At 43.4% G+C, this 22,052-nt stretch overlaps 1 long non-coding RNA gene across 1 annotated transcript in view; it reads right to left on the reverse strand.

Moving 5' to 3' along the window:
• LOC127582599 (uncharacterized) overlaps positions 1–21,837 on the reverse strand; it is a 28,061-nt gene extending 6,224 nt beyond the window's left edge. The window contains exon 1 of the long non-coding RNA XR_007958136.1: positions 21,712–21,837. This is a non-coding gene — a long non-coding RNA (uncharacterized LOC127582599). The remainder of the gene's footprint in view (positions 1–21,711) is intronic.
• Positions 21,838–22,052: the final 215 nt, after the last annotated feature.

A 22,052-nucleotide genomic window follows, 5' to 3' on the forward strand; every position in this document is an offset into this window, starting at 1 on the left:
TGCAGTGCATTCTGTTGACGGTACAAACTGCTGCTACCATGTGTTGGTGGTGGAGTGAGTGAATGGTTGCAGATGGGGTGCCTATCAAGTCGGCTGCTATGTCCTATATGGTGTCGAGCTTCTTGCCTGTACTCATCCGGGGAGACTATTCCTTCACAATCCTGACTTGAGCTTTGTGGACAGGCTTTGGAGAATTAGGAGGTACAGGATCCCTAGCCTCTGAGCTGCTCTTGTAGCCTCATTATGTATATGGCTACTCCAGTTCAGTTTCTGGTCAATGATAACCCCTAGGATATTGATAGTGGTCGATTCAGTGATGGTAATGCCATTGAATGTCAAAAGGTGATAGCTGGATTTCTCTTATTGGATATCATCATTGCCTGGCACTTGTGTGGCGCGAATGTTCCTTGCCACCTATCAGCTCGGGGTTGGATATTGTCCAGGTCTTGCTGAATTTGAATGTGGACTGCTTCATTATCTGTGGAGTTGTGTATGGTGCTGAACATTGTGCAATCATAAGTGAACATCTTCTCCCTTATGACTGAAGGAAGGTCATTTATGAAGCTGCTGAAGATGGTTGGGCCCAGGACACAACCCTGAGGAACTCCTGCAGAGAAGTTCAGCGACTGAGATGATTGATCTCCAACCACTATAACCATTTTCCTTTGTCCTAGGTGCACACCATCTTGCTGCACACCATCTTCTTAAATTAATTAAGTTTGTTTCATAGGACTGAAACTATTGTATTCACTATCTCCTTTCATTAATTCTGTCAGGTTTGCTGTAGGTTCTGACATGTGAAGAATGAAAGAATTTAGTATATTGGAGTGGTCCAAAAGAATTTCTCATTTCTTTCTTGTCCCTTGGTACTTTCATCTCAGTGATAGATGTGATTTCTTCCAGTCTCGATTTCAATCCATTTGGTGCGTATAACATTCCAAAGATTCAGCATTCTTTCCAATTCTTAGTGCATTAGTCAGCCTTTAGCTTGAATCTGACTTTCCTGATGCTTCCCATGGCCCTGTGGCGATGACAGTCATGGAATTAGCCATCCATTCCATAGAATGGGACAGCATCCGCCTTGCCCAAGGCTCTCCCGCATCCTTTCGAAGTCTCATCTAGTTTCTGCTGAAACTTGTTCTTGTTACTCTAAGGGCAAATAGCACTTGTTGGATTTTGTATTGTCTAAATAATGTGTTGGAAACTGTGAAAATTCCTCATCATACTTCACATTCCAGTACCCATTTCTGTCATTGTTTGCTGAAAACGTTGGCCTCTGCCAATGCTGGTGTAATTTTTTTTCAATGTTGAAATTGGGTAGTGGTCACTTGATTCTGGTCCTTTGGTCAAGACATATCCTTAACTGTCCACCACAATTGAGTTTACCTACTTGGTAACTTTAAGGACTTTGATTATTACCACCACCATTTCTCCTCTTGGAGTTCCTTTCCAAGCTTTCTCTTTAACTTAGTTGTTAGTTGATGTGAGGGCTGGATCACAGGTTTCACTTCAAGATCAACTGTGATGTATTATTCAAAATCCTCCAAGCATTCAACCATTCCATCTAACCATTCCAAAACATTTAGTTGAGGTCTGTTTTGCTTCTTATTGGAGGGCATTTTTTAATTGGCACGTTGTTTTTAATCTTTGGTGTTTTCTCTTCCATCTCGTGTTTACTGAGGTGAACAGTAGTTTCTCACAACTTCTCACTTATTTTTTGTTTCAGTTGTCTAAATGAGTCAACCTTGCTTCCTTTCCCAGAACTGACCTGGATTGGCCGTATGAGGAGTTAGTATTTTCATTTGTCAACTTGTGGTTCCCTGGGCTCTGGCTGTTTCTACATCTGGTGATATTGTGAACTCTTCTTCTCCAAAGCTTTCTTCTCATCTGTGTTCTCTGAGCCCCAGGTGAATTGGTTCCTTACCCCTTCATCCACTCTCTTGAATTTGCATTCACTGACCATGTTACCAGGCCTTGAAAGGAAACCAGTGGCAGTGTCAACTGGTTCTTGTCTCAAACTTTGGAACTCATATTTGTTGATTGAGTGATTTGATTTTGGATTAAGGCATGCACCGAGTTTTTAAAAATTCTTTCATTCTTTGACTTATTGAAAAAATCCAATCCTTTCTCTCCCATCCACAGAAAGATATAGCTGATCTCTTCACCATTCATACCTTTCAGAAAACTGTTGGGATTTTGTTTACACTTTTACATACATTTTTCAAATACTTCCACAATATGGTTGGCCTCCCAGCTGGGCCGGAACTGCATAGTCATTGCAACCACCTTTCACACACTCAGTATACGTATTATCACAGGTTAATGTTGACTTTATTTTTGTATAAACTACTGTTCATCTCAGAGGACCAGAGAATAGCTAATGTTGTTCTTTGTTAAGGAAGGGCAAGAGGGACAAACCAGGAAAATATCAGCCAGTGAGCCATACAGCGAAATTATTGGACAAAATTCTTAGGGATAGGATTTACTCATATCTGGAAAAGCATGGATTTATTAGGGACATGCAGCAGGGCTTTGTGTGGGGGAACAACTCATGTCTTACAAACTTGATTGTTTTGAGGAGGTGACAAAATTAATTGATGAGGGTAGGGCAGCAGCTGTTGTATGCATGGACTTCAGTAAAACAACCAACAAGATCCCTTGTGGTAGGCTGATCCAGAAGATTAAGGCACATAGGATCCATAGAGACTTGGTAGATTGGATTCGAAATTGACTTGGCCATGGGAGACAGAGGATAGTGGTAGAGGGGTGTTATTTTGACTGTAAGTCTGTGACCAGTGGTGTTCCGTAGGGATCAGTGCTGGGAGCTCTGCTGTTTGTGATATATGGATATGATTTGAATGAAAATGTACATGGGCTGATTCGTAAGTTTGCAGATGACACAAAAATTGAATTTTCATGCCTTAGGATTTTCCAATTTCAGGTAACCCACACCCCTTGTACTCCTTTCTCTCTCCTTCTGATCCAAACAAGTCTCTCACCCCCTCCTCCTTTCCAAACCCCACCCCTAGCCCTCCATTGCCCAGTTTCTTTCTCCTCCCCCAGCTGGTTCCATCTGTCCATCACCCACACACTTAACCCACGGGGTCTCCTAACCCCTCCCCCACTGGTTCCATCTGCACATCATCCCTCCACTTATCACCTTCCTTATTTATCAGATTCTATCATTTGTAGCCCTTTGTTGTCTCCACTTATCACTTTCCAGCCACTATTGCTATCTCCACCCATCCCTCCCTCATTCAGCTCCAACTGCCCATCACCCCCTCCTCTCCTGAATCCACCTATCACTTGCCAGCTCCCGCCTCATCCCTCCCCTTCATCCTTTTACACTGGCTGTCTCCACTTTACACTCTCAATCCTGTTGCAGGATCTCGTCCCGAAATGTCGACTGTCCCTCTGCCACCACAGATGCTGCCTGACCCACTGAGTTCCTCCAGCACTTTGTTTTTTGCTCCATCATTTTGCCTTACACAAACTCAGTACTGGGCTATAATTCCAGGGCCCTAATAACCTGTGTTTTCCTGGTCTTTAGTGAGATAACACACAAATTGTTTGGAGTAACGTTTGGGAACCATGGGAATCTCTGAAAGATCTGTCTGTTTTATTTGAAGTTCTGTATAAATGTTCACAACAACAACACATAATCAAACATATTGTACAGTGAATGACATTAATTTTTTTTTACATATATTAGATCACGTTGTGATTCGACCCTCAGTGGGATATGTACCCCCATTCAGCCAGCAAATGTTAACATGGCATTACGTTTCTAAAAATGTCAAGAAGCTGTCCTCCTCCTCTCACCTTCATTCAACGCAGTGCCTTCAGTGGAATGACAGAGGCTGAATCACTATTGTAAGAATGAGTCAGAAAATTGTAATGTTTTTAACTGAAAAGCTACTTCGCCAAATGGTATACATTATATGAAAAAAAGCTCACTAATGTGATGTTGCATGATGGGCTCCCATCAGTTCCTTGTGAGGCCTCCAGGAGTGAAATTCTATCACACACAAGGACCAGGAACAGGCTTTACACACATTGTGATCTCAACCTGTGCCCAGCTCAGCTAACTCCACAATGGCAGAGTGAATGGAGGATACCTGTTGTGCTGATGATTGTGTGGAAGGGTGCTTGAGATAATGGGGTTGGGAACAGAGGGTGGTGAGAGGATTGTTTGAGGGTAGGAGGGATCAGCCTGGAATGGCGCCCATCTCGGAGTTAAGGAACAAGATGATCAGAGGCAGTGTGAGACATTGGGGATAACAGCTTTAGTGATCAAGAGAGTTAGAGGTGGGATTGATCGGAAAGGTGGTTGGGTAGCCCATTAGGACATTGCAGTGAGTTGGGGGGGTAGGGGAGGCATGGGGTAGAAATGGAAGCAAACATTAAGTAAACCACTTAAAGCAGGACTAAGCCAGAAGATGGCAGGCACCTGGATTCCACTAAAATGGCACCAGATTTTACTGGGTCCCTAAGTGATACCAAAGCAAGTCGCAATCCTCCATTTAAGGCTTGTTTTGTTCTGTGAGATCCCATTGTTCTCATGCCTTGTCTATGTAGAAGAATTTTGTGTGAGTTACATCAAGATACGTGTTGCATGATGTTTGGCATTATTGCACATCCACTGCAGCCTCTGTGTATTTAGTTGTCAGGTTTCAGTCCTTAGCATGCAACTATCCAACAGAATTTCTGGGCCACTGACTCTGGCTTGCATGTGTTGTAAAATTGCTTTAGGACTAATGATGATGCTTATTATATAATTATATTAATCTTACAGAACAAGCAATGGTAGATATAGCATAGGGAAACAATTTCTGGAGGAACTCAGCAGGTCGAGGAACATCTGTAGGAGGAAAGGAATTGTCGACGTTTCAGGTTGAAACCCCCACAGGTGCTACTCAACCCGTTGTGTTCCTCAGCAGGTTCTTTGTTGCTCCAGATTCCAGCATCTGCAGTCTCTTGTGTTCCTATACAACAGAGAATTTGTTTGTCCTTCAACATCAAAGAAAGAACTTACTTTCATTTTATAGAAAGAAATGAGGTGAATAAGTTTGATGTTTGTTATGATACTTGTCAGCATCCTCCCACCTGAATACAAAGACCAGGTATCTGATGATGGCCATGGCTGCAGTGACTGGCCTTCACTATCTGTTGCATTCACCCTGTAGACCAGAGCCTCCCACCAAGGTGCTACTGTGCTTTCTTAGACATATTGACATGTTTTCCATGGCATTGCTTGTATGCACAGCAGGTGGTTTTGATTAACCAAGATACAAATCCACTGCTAACCCTCAACTAAGGACTGCTGCTGTTTCACAGAGTGAGGCCATTACCTTGCACAGGGGACTACTTGGAGCTATTGGTGGGAGCTCAGTCTCCACATGGGAAAGGCTGGGCTGGGCACATATTGAGATCACAATCCTCTTGAGCATACCTTTTGCAACAAAAGTCAGAGCACAAGAGCTAAATGACGAAGGCTAAGTCACAATCACCCCCCCCCCCCCAACCACTGGACATTAGGAAGTACCTTTGATGGTAGAAGGGTCTTCTGATGAATAGGATATATTGGTATTGGTTTATTATTGGCACTTGAACCGAGGTACAGTGAAAAGCTTGTCTTGCGTACTGATTGTACAGGTCAATTCATTACACAGTGCAGTTACATTGAGTTAGTACAGAGTGCATTGATGTAGTACAGGTAAAAAACCATAACAGTACAGAGTAAAGTGTCACAGCTACAGAGAAAGTGCAGTGCAATAAGGTGCAAGGTCACAACAAGGTAGATCGTGAGGTCAGAGTCCATCTCGTCGTATAAGGGAACCGTTCAATAGTCTTATCACAGTGGGTTAGAAGCTGTCCTTAAGCTTGGTGGTACGTAGCCCTCAGGCTCCTGTATCTTCTACTTAATGGAAGAGGAGAGAAGAGAGAATGACTCGGGTGAGTGGGGTCTTTGATTATGCTGGCTGCTTCGCCAAGGCAGCATAAAGACAGAGTCTAAGGAGGGGAGGCTGGTTTCCGTGACTCACTGGGCCTGAGTCCACAACTCTCTGCAGTTTCTTGCGGTCCTGCGCAGAGCAGTTGCCGTACCAAGCCGAGATGTATCCAGATAGGATGCTTTCTATGGTGCATCGATAAAAGTAGGACCTGCAGTGCAAAGCAAAGATAAATGGACCACTCCAGGTTGGCAGGGTTGTGGGTAATACTGGAGTCGGAAATAACTGTACAGAATTAGCAGGAGCCAAATGGGACTGTGCCTTGGGTCATATCAATATCCAATACATTCTAGGAGTGCACATTTAAGCAGTAGGGAAGGATTTATATATTAGTCACAGATTTATTAGAGATGCGATAATCTGTTCCGGCGAATCTAATCTAACTTCATCACCTATATAATTAAATTGTTTTCGTACAGTTTCTTATGATCCTACTTGGCAGATCAGTATAAACAAGTTAAAACCGTGTCAGGAACAGACCAACAATTGCAGCAGCCACACACTGCAGAAGTCTAAGAATTCATTGTTCAATTTACTGTGGGGGTGAAGAACTTTTGAAAGTGCAAACTATAGGTAACCTCGTATATCACTTTCTTGACTCCCACCCCACCTCTGCAAAAATTATCTTGATGGAATCACAGCTATATACAGTTAAAATATCTCCCCTTCTCTCTAGATAGTGCTGGCATCTTACAACAACACAGAGGACATTCAGACCTTCAGGTCCATGCTAGCTCCCAGAGGAGCAATCCCATTAGTCCCATTCCCCCCTTATTTCCCTTCACCTTTGTGACATATCCTCTCCCTCAAATGCCCATCAACTCCCATTTGATTTTTATTGCTGTTAACCTCCATTAAAGAGTAATTTACAGTGGTCAATTGACCCATCTGCACATCTTTGGAATGTAGGAGGAAACTAGAGATCCCGGGGGAAACCTACACCATCCCTGAGAGAACCTCAAACTCTCCACAGATCAGCACTTGTGGTCAGGATTGAACCTGTGTGGAATATGAGGCAGTAGCACTAATTGCTGCACTACTGTGCCACCCATTATAGACTATGCTATGCCAGTTCTTCCAAGTGGTCATTTCTTATCTGTGAGGCTAGTCACTGGAATATTCAACCATAGACAACTGCCCACAAATCCTTACCCTTCTGACACACCCATTTCCCAAAGTGGGGTCTCCAGCCATGGGGATTAGGGACTTTGTCAGATCTGTTTCCTTTGAAAGACATTTAGATAGGTACATGGATAGGAGAGGTTTAGGGGGAATATGGGCAAATGCAGCTAGCTCAGGTAGACAGCTTGTTTGGCATGGGACAGTAGGGTTGAAGGGCCTGTTTCTGTGCTGTTTAACTCTCTGAATGTACAACTGCCCAGATGTATAGAAGGTGATTATAATATCATATATTCATACCCTAGCATAGATAAGCTAACATAGACCAACCAGAATGAAATGCTCAAATATATATATACTCTAATGCCACAAATTTAGCAGCTGAGCCATTGGGAGAAGTGATACCTGATTTAAAGTTGTGTGAATGTTGCTGTTATTCCATACAGTAAGGGTGCACTGGATTGCCCAAGTAATATCAACTAAAAATCGGGTGAGTATTCCCATTTCCCAAAAGGTTACAACTAAAAACAGATGTTAAAGACAAACAGAAAGAAGAGTTATCAAACTAAACAGTGCCACTCTGGATTAAAAACCAAAAGTACTGGAAATTACTTAACTAAGGCAGTATCTGAGGAGAGAAACACAGGGTTAACTTTTCTGATGAAAGGTCATTAACCTGAAACACTAATTCTGTTTCCCTCTCTACAAATGCTGCCTGACCTGTTCAGTATTTAGAGAATTTTCTGATTTTATTTCTGACTTGCACCATCTACGGTATTTTACTTTTGGAAAACTTTTATTTTGAACTTCCATAAAAATGAATTGGAATAGCAGCAACCTGGATTCCAGACTGTATCCACGTCCCTGCACTACAAAGAGTTAAACTCTTTGTAAACCTGACACCTACCATATGGTAATGAGGAGAGAGTTATCCGCCTACTTCACCAAAGAGAAGACAACAGCCCTCATTCAGTTGTCTCCAGTGGATTCATGTGTGGTACAAAACTAAGAATGAAGGATATATTTTAACAGCACTGAGGATTTGAACAACTTAAAGGATCTCTACTCACTACATAGCTTTTCTGCTTGGTAAGTTAAACTAATACCTGACAAAGGAACATTTAAGAATAAAAAAAAACTGTAGACTGTTGAACCAGATTTTGTTTGTGTTTATTTTGTTAAACTTACTTTACATAGTTTTATTGAGCAACTCCTGGATTGGTTTTGTGTTGATCATATTAAACCTGTAATTATTACTTGTTATGTACAAGAGTTGTCATCGTAATACACTTAGGTGACTTGATAGAGGTGTATGAGATGATAAGAGGCACAGATCGAGTGGACAGTCAGAAACTTGTTCCCAGGGCGAAAATGGCTAACATGAGGGGGCATAATTTTAAGGTGATTGGAGGAAGGTATAAGGGGGATGTCAGAGGTAAGTTTTTTTACACAGAGAGTGGTGGGTGCGTGGAATGCACTGGTTGCAGAGGTTGTGGGGGCAGATACATTAGGGATATTTAAGAGGCTCTTAGATAGCCACATGAATGATAGAGAAATGGAGGGCTATGTGGGAGGGAAGGTTTATATAGATATTAGAGCAGGATAAAATGTCAGCACAACATCGTGGGCTGAAGGGCCTGTACCGTGCTAATATGTTCTATGTTCTATGCTCTATGTAATCAATATTAAAAGTTAAAGCTCATTTTGAAACACAGTATAATAAAAAACTAGCAATAAAAAAATTCAAGGTGGGCTTGAGACTTCAGCTCTAATAGCTTGTACTTATAAATATGCTGCACCACATGTTTAACATATACCACTAGCAATATTTATTTAGACAATTTAATATGTGATTAAGTAAAGTGGACCTAGTTTCAGAGCAGACAACCTTGATTCTTGTTGAACATATTGGTCTCCAGGTGGAGCCTGAAAAGAGAATTTCAGATGTATAATAATGGTTGAAATACTGAGGGTTACAGGTCTGTCACTGGCTGGAGAAATGTGAATGCAGATTGTCATAGTGCCACTGCATCATACACTAAAGTAGATTAAGTGTGCACCTCAAAAGTTTTGGGAACCATGCATTGCTTAAGTGTCTCTTTTGCCTTGGACATTGAATGGGCCTGATGTAACAAAAACTTGCATTCAGAACGAAATGGCTTCTGTTCTTAGTTCATGATGTTATAGAGAAGAACGTAATATCCTGTCCAGTTAATTGAGTGGCAATTCTCTGGCTCAGCTTAGCTCATCTATTCCCTAAGGTGCGAGAGTAGTTTATTCTGCTTTGTTTCACCCGTTCTTAGTAAGCTGGCCAGGGGCTATGTGGGTGGCGGGGGTGAGAAGAACCTCACCCAGTATCTGGAATCAATGTATATCTGGTGAATTCCTCCATTATTTGAATTCCCATGGACACTGAGGCAATGTGATTCACCAGGAACCATCTTGACTGAGATCATTTCATAACAGCCTTTGGATTTTATCAAGGATCTTCCTGCACTGGAAGATTTAGTTACTCATGGAGGAATACTGAGCAAACTGAATAAAAAAATACTTTATACAAGAGAGAAAAAGACCATTCAGCCCATTAGGTCCATGCCACTACCCCAGGGAGCAATTCCATTAGTCCCATTACTTCTCAGAACTCTTGCAACCTATTCTCTCTCACACATGCCCATCAACTCTCCTTTGATTGTTTTTGCCAATACTGGGGTAATTTTCAGCAGCTAATTGACCCGCCAGCACATCCTTGGAATGTAGGAGGAAACAAGAACACTGGAAGGAAACCCACACGGTCGTGGACAGAATGTGTAAACTCTGCACAGCCAACAGTCGAGGTCACCGTGCCATCCTGGTGGCACACCTGACATGTGTTATTAGTAGCTGCGGTTCATCAGTGGCAATGAAGAGTTAGGAAGTTAACTCCAATGTCAAAACAGTGTGAATCGTAGAAAACTGCCAATGAACTCACAGACACTGATGTTTAAACACACAATACCTTCCCTATACTACAGAGAGTAACTCCAAAACACCCATCATTGTCAACAACAGGGGTGTGATTGATTCTAATAGGCAAAAAGTTCCTATGGGCAATATTAGTGGGTGAACATTTTAAAGCATTCATATATTATTGTGGCACAGACTTCAACTATTTTATTTTAAATAGGCTATTGCCTAAACTGAAATGGCAGAGAGAAAACTGTCACATGGATGAGTTGAACTTCCATCTGACAGTAATTTCTGGACTAAGAGATTGTAACAAGCCAATGCTGTAGCGAATCAATGACTGAGGGCTCATGACAGAAGAGTTATTCTCTTAAATTACCAACCATTTAGTTATGTTGTTATTCCTGCTGAACAAGTTTGACTGCCTTAAGTTTTCTACTTGACTACCCTGCCTAGAGACTCCGTTTTTGACTAATCTGAAAGTTCCTGTAAATTCTTGAAACTGGATTTGTATTATTCAGATGGTTTACCAGTTGAAACGTAGATGTAAGTGGAATACTTCCAGTTAAGGTGTGTTGTCCTACTCGTTAACTTTTGAAATATAGAAACCTGCATAATTTTACATTTGATGCATTTGTTTTTCAGAGTCAGGGCAGACTGAGTCAGTATAAGGCCTTCATTATGAATCATTTAGTTATTCACAATCTATGTCAATGATTTGGATAAGGGGATGCAGCACAATATATCCAAGATTACCAATGATACATAACTAAATGACTTAGAGGTCTGTCAGGAGGATGCCAAGAGGCTTCAAGGAGATAAAGACAGGCTAGTTGACTGGGCAAGGACATAGCAAATAGAAAAATGTGATGTTATACACCTTAATAGAAGAAATAGAGCAGCAGAATAAGTTTTTAAAAGGTGGGAGATTGAAAAGTTCACAGTGAATTTTAATATGCAGGTTCAGCAAACAGTTAGGAAGGCAAATTGCATGTTAACCTTTATTGCAAGAAAATTTGAGTATAAAAGTAGAGATGTCTTGCTCTAACTATGTAGTTGATGATGATGCCACATTCAAAATATTGTGAACAGACTTGGTTTCCCAACTTAAAGGAAGGATGTACTTTTGATAGAGGGAATGCAGCAAAAGTACATCAGATTGATTCTTGTGATGGTGGGTTTGTCACATAAGGAGAGATTAAGTAGACTTGTATTCCCTTGACTTTAGAAGAATGAAAGGTTGAAACATACAAAATTCTTATAGAATTTGACAGTGTACATGCAGGGTTGATGATTTCCCTGACTGGTCTAAAGCTAGGATTTATTGCCATAAATTAAGGGTGGGGCACTCTGGACACAGACGAGACGAAAATTCTACACCTAGAGGGTAGTGAATCTTTGGAATTCTCCACTCAAGAGGGCTGCAAAGGTCCAGTGACTCAAGAGGGAGACCAATGGATGTTTTGATATTAAGGGAATAGGGTTTAGTGCAGAAAAGTAGGTAAGCGATCAGCCATGATCTTAATGAATAACAGAGCAGGCACAAGGGGTATGCACCTATTTCCTATGAGACATGGCAGACAGCTTGTGCTCAGCCATTTTCAGAAATAGCAATGTGAAAATGAACATTGTTTTTATTATTGAGATTGATTGTAGGACTAATTTTGGATGGGTTATCAAGAAAAAGAACCCTTCTACCCTTCTTGCAATGGTGTTATGAGCATAGGACAGCTCTTGGTTTTATGCATCATTTGTAAAGCATGAAAGCTAAAAAGGATGTAGAAATGTGGATGACGTCAGCTGTGTGTGAGAATATGTGCTTGTTTATCCCAGGGCCACAGGCATGGTTTTCTTAAGTGCCAACTTCCAATGTGATTTTATACAACAAAGAGTCATGCAAGAAATAGTGACTGATGTACAACACCCTGCAATAACAGGCGATGTTTAAAGTGGTGAATCACAATGGGAACCACATTTCCAATGAGTGGGACTGAATTTGATGACCTGGAAGGTTAGATCGCATGGGATCCAGGGAGACATAGCTATTTGGATTCATAATTGGCTCAATGGTAGGTAGCAGGGAGTGATGGTCTGTTCTCAGCAAAGGCCTCACCTTCATACTGCTATGCCCCCACCTCAATGAATTCCAAGCCCGGCACAATGCTGAGCTTTTTCCGCTGCCTCCTCTTCTGTGTAACCTTCTTCAGTAAGAAGTTCTCACCCCCTTCTGATGACCCGTTCTCCCGCCTCCAGCCCTCTTCTTCCACCTGGACTCCCCCACCAGGCCTGTTACCTTCCCTGCACCTATTCATAGCCAACTGTCAGTGCAACATCAACCATCTTGACTCTTCTACCCTCCTCACCCACTCCAACCTCACCCCTTCTGAACGCACTGCTCTCCACTCCCTCAGCACCAACTCTGACATTGTCATCAAACCAGCTGACAAAGGTGGTGCCATGGTTGTCTGGCGTACTGACCTCTACCTTGCAGAGGCCAGACACCAACTCTCGGACACTTCCTCCTACCTATTCCTGAACTATGACCCCACCGAGGACCACCAGGACATTATCTCCCTCACCACCACTGACCTCATCACCTCAGGAGATCTCCACCCCATGCCCGCTTCTATCTCTTCCCCAAAATCCACAAGAAGGACTGTCCCGGCAGACCTGTTGTCTCCACAGGCTCTTGACCCACTCTCATATCCTGGACACTAGCTTACCCCCCGGTCCAATCCCTTCCCATCTACGTCTGTGACACATCACACGCTCTCCAATTCTTCCATAGCTTTTAAGTTCTCCGGCACGCACAACTTCATCTTCACCATGACCTCCAGTCCCTATATACCTCCATTCCCCATCATGATGGCTTCACTGCCCTCTGCTTCTTTCTTGACCAGAGACAGAACCAGTCCCCTTCCACTAATACTCTCCTCTGCCTGGCTGAACTTGTCCCCACCCTAAACAACTTCACTTTCTATTCCTCTCACTTTCTACAGACCAAGGGTGTAGCTATGGGCACTCACATGGGTCCCAGCTATGCCTGCCTCTTCGTTGGTTACATTAAAAAATCTCTGTTCCAAGCCTACTCCAGTCCCATTCCTCAACTCTTTCTCCGCTATACCTATGACTGCATTGGTGCCACCTCTTGCACCCATGCGGAACTCAACAGTTTCATAAATTTCACCCCTAATTTTCACCCAGCTCTCCAATTCACTTGGACTGTCTCTGACACCTCTCTCTCCTTCCTCGATCTTTCCATCTCCATCTCAGAAGATTCCTTATCCACCGACATCTTCTACAAACCCACTGACGCCCACACCTACCTCGATTACCGATCCTCCCACCCTGTCACTTGCAAGGACGCTATCCCTGTTTCTCAATTTCTCCGCCTCCGCCGTATCTTCTCCCATGATGAGGCTTTCTACTCCAGAATATCCGAGATGTCTGACTTCTTTACTAACTGTGGCTTCCCCCCTAATGTGGTTGAAAGAGCTCGCACCGGCATCTCTGCCATTTCTGGCACCTCCGCTCTCACCCCCACCCCTCCCAGACCCAGCAGGGATAGGGTCCCCCTTGTCCTCACATTTCATCCTACCAGCCTACGTATCCAACACATCATTCTCTGCCACTTCTGCCATCTCCAATGGGACCCCACCACCAAGCATATCTTCCCCTCCCCACCCCTTTCTGCCTTTCATAGGGAACGATCTCTCTGCGACTCCCTAGTTCACTCCTCCCTCCCCACCCATCCCGCTCCCACCCTGGGGACTTTCCGCTGCCCCTGCCATAGGTGCAAAACCTGCCCCTACAGCAGCTCTATCACCTCCATCCAGGGACCCAAACAGTCCTTTCGGGTGAGACAGAGATTTACCTGCGCCTCCCTTAATATCATCTACTGCATTTGGTGCTCCAAGTGTGGCCTCCTCTAAATTGGTGAGACCAAACGCAGACTAGGTGACCATTTTGCAGGACACCTGCGCTCCGTCCATAACTGCGACCTGCATCTCCCCGTTGCCAGTCACCTCAACTCCCCCTCCCACACTATCACTGATGTGTCAGTCCTTTGCCTCCTCCACTGCCAGGAGAAGTCCAAGTGCAAACTGGAGGAACAGCACCTCATTTTCCGTCTTGGAACCTTGCAGCCTAACGGCATGAACGTTGAATTCTCCCACCTTAAGTAGTTCCCACAAACCCCCCCCACCACCACCCCCATCCCACACACACACATCCCAACCATGCCTCTTCTTTTCATCCCTTTCCTAGCCTATCTCTCTTTTCTCTACCCCCCTTTTTCCTTTCTTCCTTTGACCCATCCCCTGGTGGATCTGCTCTCCCCTCCTCCCCCGCACCTGCCTATCACTATCTCTTACCTGCATGTACCTATCACTACCTTGTGCCCACCCCGCCTCCCCTCTTTTGTCCACCTATCACTGCTCTGCTTTTGCCTCCTATAATTGGGTTCCCCCTTTTCCTATCTTCAGTCCTGAAGAAGAGTCCTGACCTGAAACATTGACCGCCTGCTTTTCTCATGGATGCTGCCCGGCCTGCTGAGTTCCTCCAGCATCATGGTGTTTTTCATCTAGATTCCATTATCTTCAGTCCTTTGTTGCTCTAGTGATGGTCAAAGGTTGTTTCTCAGACTGGAGGTCTGTGACTAGTGGTGTGCCACACAGATTGGTGTTGGGCCCTGTTATTTGTTATTTATACAAATGATTTGGATGTGAATGTACAAATAATGGTTAGTAAGTTTGTGGATGATACTAAAATAGGTGGTATCGTAGAGAATGAAGAAGCTCATCAAAAATCACAGGGGGATCTTGATCAGCTACTTTAGTGGTCTGAGGAATGGCAAACGGCTTTCAATTCAGATAAGTGTGGAAGTCAAATCAGGGTAGGACTTATACTGTGAATAGTAGGGCCCTCGGGAGTGTTGTGCAACAGAGAGACCTAGGAGTACAAGTACATAGTTCACTGAATGCAGTGTCACAGGTAGAGAGAGTGGTGAAGAACGCATTTGACACACCGGCCTTCATCAGACAGGTCACTGAGTATTGGAGTTGGGATGTTGTGTTGCACTTGTACAAAATGTTGGTGAGGCTGCACTTAGAGTATTGTTTTGGTTGCCTTGTTATACGAAAGACATTATTAAACTGGAAAGAAACTGGAGAAGATTTATGAGGATGCTGCTAGGACCCAAGGGCCTGAGTTACAGGGAGAGGTTGGGCAGGCTAGGACTTTATTCCTTGGAGCGTAGGAGACTGAGGGGTGACCTTATGGAGGTGTATAAAATCATGAGGGGCATAGATAGGGTGAATGTACATAGTCTTTTTCCCAAGGAAGGGGAGCTAAAAACTAGAGGGTATCGGTGTAAGGTGCGTGGTGAAAGATTTAAAAGGGACCCTGAAGGACAACTTCTTCATGCAGAGGGTGGTGCGTATATGGAATGAGCTGCCAGAGAAAGTGATTGTGGCAGGTATAATAACAACATCCAAGAGACATTTGAATAAGTAAATGGATAGGAGGGGTTCAGAGGGACTTGGGCCAAACACGGGCAAATGAGACTAACTTGGTGGGCACCATGGTTGGCATGGATGAGATGGACTGAAGGGCCTGTTTCCATGCTGTATCACTCTATGACTCAATGACATGGGCCAAGTCACAACCTCCTGCTTCTGATATCTGATCCATCAGAGAAGTTTTTGTGGTCATCTTCAGTGGCAGACTCCCTAAAAGTGATTCAAGTAAGGACTACTTCTTAACTTATGCTCAAATAGTCCTTTATTCTTCTACTAAGGCTTCTTTCAAACCTTTTCTGCTTATTATATGCAGTTTGCAGCAAATAACCAAACATGTGTTGTGTAACTGGTAGATATCACTGCTGCAAACCCAGCACCTTCCATATAAAGTCAGAACTTGTACACTGACACCAGCGATTGAATTTCACATCTGAAGTACATGGAGCTGCCGTCTACTTCTTCCACTCAAACGTTGTACTGTTCAATAGTACAGCACATAATGAGTTGCTTTACATTGGACTTATAGGCAATATCTTAAATAATGCAGTGATCCCACAGTACTGCATTTAAATGCCAGCCTAGATTGTGAACTGAGTTGGGTCACATGACACCAGCCAACCTACCGCTGGAGAGGACCTTCAGAAGCAAATTCAGAATCTCATCTCCTGTGTCTGCAAAGAGGAGGACATACAGGGAACCTTAGACACATCACGCTCATTATCACCATCAAGGAGGATGAGGAAAAGATTGTTTGAGGGTCAAGACGTCGAGCCCAGGATAAAGCTCATGGTCTACTTAGCAGCAGTGATCGCCGTCCTTGTGTATGCTTCTGTGATGTTAACTATGTGTAGCAGGCCCCTCAAGGCACTGGAGACGTACCACCAAATCTGTCTCCACAAAATGCTCCAAATCCACTGGTGAGATTAGTGAAGCAACACTGTGGTTCTCTCCCAGGCTGACATTCCCAGCACAGAGGCCCAATTACTCAGTCAGCTTTGATGAGCGGCCATATCGTTCACATATCCGAGGCCAGGGTCCTGAAACACACACTCTGATCAGAGCTCTGTAATGGCAAGAGATTATCAGAGGAGCAGAGGGAATGATTTGAGAATGTTGTTAAAACCCCTGTGAAAATGTGTAATGTTTCCTCAGCTTGTGGGAATGCTTGGCTTGTGATGGCTCAAAACAGAGAAGGAACATTTGGGATGGCGTCAAGAGCCTTGAAACTATCATCAGGAGAACACATAAGCTCAATGTAAAAGGTGAAAGGAATGCATCACTTCTCAAACTACACACTGTCCCACCCAGTCAGGCACTCCCTGCCCTAACTCTGACAGAGTCTGTTGGTCCCATTTTGGCTTCATCAACCACCTCAGAATCCACAGAATTGGAAATGAAGTAAGATTCTCAACCTCCAAGTTCACCAAAGAAAATGAGATCATGTACTGACGTTTCTGGAGAAGGACTTGACAGAAGTAGCTTCTAATTCAGTGGTGAAAATATTACCATTAAGCAAACCCTTAATAGACCCAGCTTTATACGTTGATTTTAGTGATTCTGCTATAGAGATCTGCAATTGAGTTAAACTTCACCTTGCTGAAAGTCCACACACAAGCTTGTTCCAGAACAGATCAATGGATAGTGGTCAGGAGTGAAAGTTCTGACTGATTTCCCCTTTTCCAAGTCAATAAGAATAGTCACAACCCAACTGCTGATTCAACATTTGGAATACAAATACAGCACATTACCGTACCAATGATGAACTGTGTCTGTAAATCAGCATATTGAAGTTCTAACACAATGTATTGCAGTACCAACATACTGCCTGCTGGTCTAAACCCACTGTATTACCACATTACAACAGTTATCACAACATTAACAATATATTGCAACATCAACACATTGCATCACAGCTCTAACATAGTGCACTGGAAGAGTTACACAATGTGTTACAGCACTTATTGCAGCACTCACAGTCTATTAACACTCCAGCAGGGAATTACTACACAGTATAATGTAGTTCCAACATTGCAGCACTGTGTCCAATAGAGACAAGTAGCTAAAGGAATCTTATATAATCAAAATAAAGTCATAGGTAATGACGGTGAAAGGTCAGCATATGGAACAGCCAACTTGCTTCAGCTTTTACTAAAGAAGGTCACAATATAAACCATGAAAAGATGAACTCAAAATGAATATTTGTAAAATAGGGAAAGACAGGAAGAAAATAATTGACAAACTGGAACTAAACAGGGTAAAGATTGTTAGAAGAATTTAAGGTGGACATTGATAATTCTTTGAGGATTTGGAGGGCTATGGGGAACTGGCACAGAAGAAGAATTGGGGCCAGCATAAATTAGCCACGATCATATTGAATGGTGGACCAGGCTTGAGCAACCTGCTGGCCTACTCCTGTTCCTATTTTCTTGAGACCTTTTGTTCTTGTGATGAAACTCTAGGCTTGAAGAAATGTGTGCACACGTTTCCAGAAACCAGGGAAGAGATAGAAGAGATGCTAATTTATATGTATAAAAGTTTTCAGAGAAGAGGGTTCTGTGTAAGAAGACTGACTGATAGCTAATGTTGTTCCTGTGTACATAAAGGCAGACAGAAGAACACCTGGGAAATGTAGACCATGTATATTAACATCAGTGAGAGGAAAGATGTTGGAATCTTTACAAAGAGGAGTAATAGGGTGTTTCAGGCCAGGTCCTGAAGAAGGGTCCTGACCTGACACGTTGACTGCTTTTCTCCACGGATGCTGCCCGGCCTGCAAAAGACTTACAAGGATCTAAAAGGTTACATATATCAAAAGTGATGAAAGAGGTTCGAGTTTTTTCCTGTGGAAAGGCAGACTGAGGAATCTTGACTGGATTATACTGAACATTTTTTTAATTGTGGGAAAATCTGGGGGTTGGATCATTAGTAAAGAAATCAAAAGGAGGTGAGGAGTTGTTTTCTTTACTCTGAGGATGGTGAGATTGTACAAATGACTACCATAGTTACTAATTAAGGCAAATAATTTGGAAGCTGTCACAAGAAATTAGATGAGTGTGAGAGAGAAAAAGGAATAGAAAGAAAACCGAGTTGCTGAAATGAGATGGGTTCAATAGTGGCAGGTGAGTGTAAACATTTGCACAATCTGGTTGGATTAAGTCGCCTCTTTTTTGGTTATGAACTTTATGTAATTTTTTGTGACCAATTCATTGTACTAGTCATTAAAAAGACCGAGAGCACTTGGTTATTTTTAAACAAGGACATGGCATCTTCTACATCTGCTTTTCTGAAAGGCATGCCATTGGTACTGCAAGGTGCATACAATGTGGTGAAGGTCTCGACCTGAAACACTGGGTCCATGTTTCTATCATCAATGCCACTTGACTTGCTGAGCAGTTCCCTCATTTTCTATGACATTCCTGTACTTCCGTAGTAGTGGCCTGGCCCAGAAAAGAACCCTGATCTGGAGGCAAAAGGTATCAATTAGTCCACCTAAATCACCCTGCCCAGTGTCATTGATTCAGTATTGATCTCCAGTGATCCAATGGACTAGATCTGTCTATGATGATCTATTAACGTCATACAGTCGTTTAGGCTATTAGGCTAAATAGGCTTCATTTAGCCTAAAACTAAATTATGGGTTGTCCTTGCCCTATTGGATTTTGTGTCATTTTCTCCAGTGGCACACTCCAAATCAGATGATCATCTTCCTCTCATTCTTTCATGAATTTTAGCTGATCAAAGAAAAAATCTCAATCATGATTCCAGCACCTGTCGTCCTCCTATCTTTCCAGCTCTGTTCTTATTGTTTCCCTGCCCAGTTACCCTTTCCTGCTATACTCCTATCCACCCCTGTCTCATTCCTACCTCACCCCATTCCATTATATCCACTCTATGCCCTAGTCTGGCTAACTCATTGCACATTCATACCTGAATTTCCACCAGAGATCCTGTTCTGCTGACAAACTGATGTCTAGTGCCCAACCTGCCTGCTATTTCAACAAATTAATCCCAACTCATCCGCTACCTAACCCACCCTGATCCTCTCCTCATATTGCTGCTTCTCAAACCTTCCAGCACGGTGCTTGTACTTCGCCCAGAAGTGTCTGACATCCGGTCCTAACCATTCAGTCCTGATGCAGGGTCTCAATCCAAACATCAGCGATTCCTCTCCTCCACAGATGCTGCTCAACCCACTGAGTTCCTCCAGCAGTTTGTTTATTGCTTCGGATTCCAGCATCTGCAGTCTCTTGTGTCTCCTAACCACTCTGTACATGTTCTGAGGTATTGCTGCCTCTTGTGAATTTCCCAGAGGTGGCAACATTGCCAGTGGCAAATATCAGCTCTGCTGCCCAGGAAACTCAATCGAGTAACGCTATCTTCTTTTCACCAGCATGTGACACAAACTCAATTTTACCTGGAGCAGAGTGCAAAAATGGACCATTTCTGGGATTTCAATTCCAGATACTCAGGCAGGGCAACTCCTGGCATGTCTCTCTTTTGCACACTTGACGTAATTCCTGTATCAGGGGCACAGCGTAAGTGTCTCCCAGGATCTATAGCTACCCAGTAGAGAAAGTGTGTAGTCTTCATTTCCCCTCTTATCTCTGTCCTTTTCTTTCCCCCCAACTCCCCAAATCTCCCACCTACCCAGCAGATTCAAGACAGCGAGAGTTTGAGACAACCACCATTACCTGCTGTGCATGTTGGCAGGAATAACTAACACGGCCTTCATTCCCATGTGGGCAAGGAAGGCAGTGGAGGGGTGAGGAGCTGAGGAGGGATCCCACAGCATTTCTGAGGGGGTGGGTGGTGGTTAGATCCAAGTTTCTATCAGTGGATGAGTAGCAGGATGTGGCATCTGAGGCAGGTGGGCCTAATGTTGTCTGGGGATCATGATTCTATCAGCTGATATGTGGCCATAAGACCAGAAGATATGGAAGCAGAATTAGGCCATTCGGCCCATCAACTCCGCTCTGCATTCAATCATGACTGATATTTTCAACCAATTCTCCGGTCTTCTCCCTGTAACCCTTAACCCCCTTATCAATCAAGAACCTATCAATCTCTGCCTAAATACACCCAATGAACAGGGCCTCCACAGCCTTCTGTGGCAATGAATTCCACAGATTCACCACCATCTTGCTGAGGAAATTCCTTCTCATCTCAGTTTTAAATGGACATCCCTCTATTCTGAGGCTGTGCCCTCAGATCCCAGACTCTCCCACTAATGGAAACATCCTCTCCACATCCACTCTATCCAGGCCTTCAGTATCCAGTAGGTTTCAATGAGATTCCCCTTCATCCTTCTGAACTCCATCGAGTACAGGCCAGGAGGATGTCAAACTCTCCTCATACATTAAGCCTTTCATTCCTGGGATTCATTCTTGTAAACCTCCTCTGCACCCTCTCCAGGGCCAGCATATCCTTGTTTAGATACAGGGCCCAAATTACTCACAATATTCCAAATCTTTGGGGTTATGATCCTAGGTTGGGAAGCTCTCAACTAGAATTTCCAAGCCTGTCATTTTAGACACAAGGTGCCATTCTTTTTCAGCTTACCAGTAACTGACCTGCTTCACTCTCCCAAACTTGAGCCAGAATTACAACCAGAACCAAACCAAAGCAGTGTGCTTTGAGCAGAATGGACCCCTCTACCAACGTCAATCACGAAGCTCACTAACATTATTCCTTAGTCTGTGACCTTACTATGTTCAATACAGTTTTCATGTTTACCTACAGTAACACCAGTGGCTACATTTCCAAAGCAAATTTCAAGCATTTACCTGCTTTGTGACACCTGGAGCTGTTACCTCAATTAAGTGCAAACAAGACAGGGTACAAACTGAAAGCTGTATTTAGTACGATGCATATGGAATCCTAAAGCATTAACATGAAGCTGAAAGATTGTGCGACAACTCAGCAGTAATGGAGGAAAGACTGCCCATTTCACGGGCAGCAAGGGGTTGAGTTACCCATTTCTTCCCCACGCCCTTGCTCCTCACCCCATACTGGGCTGTGAACAAGCCTATTCCACCCAGCAGCTAAGCTGCATTGCCAGAAATGAAATTGCTCTATTCATTGTTTAAATGTCTGCATGTTTACATGATCTAGTTAGTTACCTGCTGTCACCTGTGCTGTGAGGCAGTCAGATCTTAACGGGTGAACTTCACAGTGCCAAGACCTGAGGCAACTAGAAGCAGTAAATAAAACAGTGTGGTAATTTCCATCCGTGTGTTGAGAGAATGGCAGTTCTGTATCAGCCTTGGTATGTAAAGGGCACCTCCCTCCTACCACCTAGTTAATGTTTGACCAATTAACCTTGGGTGAAAATGGAAGATTTCTAGACATTGGGTAATTTGATATTATTGTGAACCACATTCCCTAAGCTTGGAACGTGGAATAAATTTCGGGTGTTAGAACAGAATGTAGAATGAGCCTCACATTTCACAATACAGAACAA

The sequence above is a fragment of the Pristis pectinata genome, chromosome 24 (genome assembly GCF_009764475.1).
Source record: "Pristis pectinata isolate sPriPec2 chromosome 24, sPriPec2.1.pri, whole genome shotgun sequence".
NCBI classification, from domain to species: Eukaryota; Metazoa; Chordata; class Chondrichthyes; order Rhinopristiformes; family Pristidae; genus Pristis; species Pristis pectinata.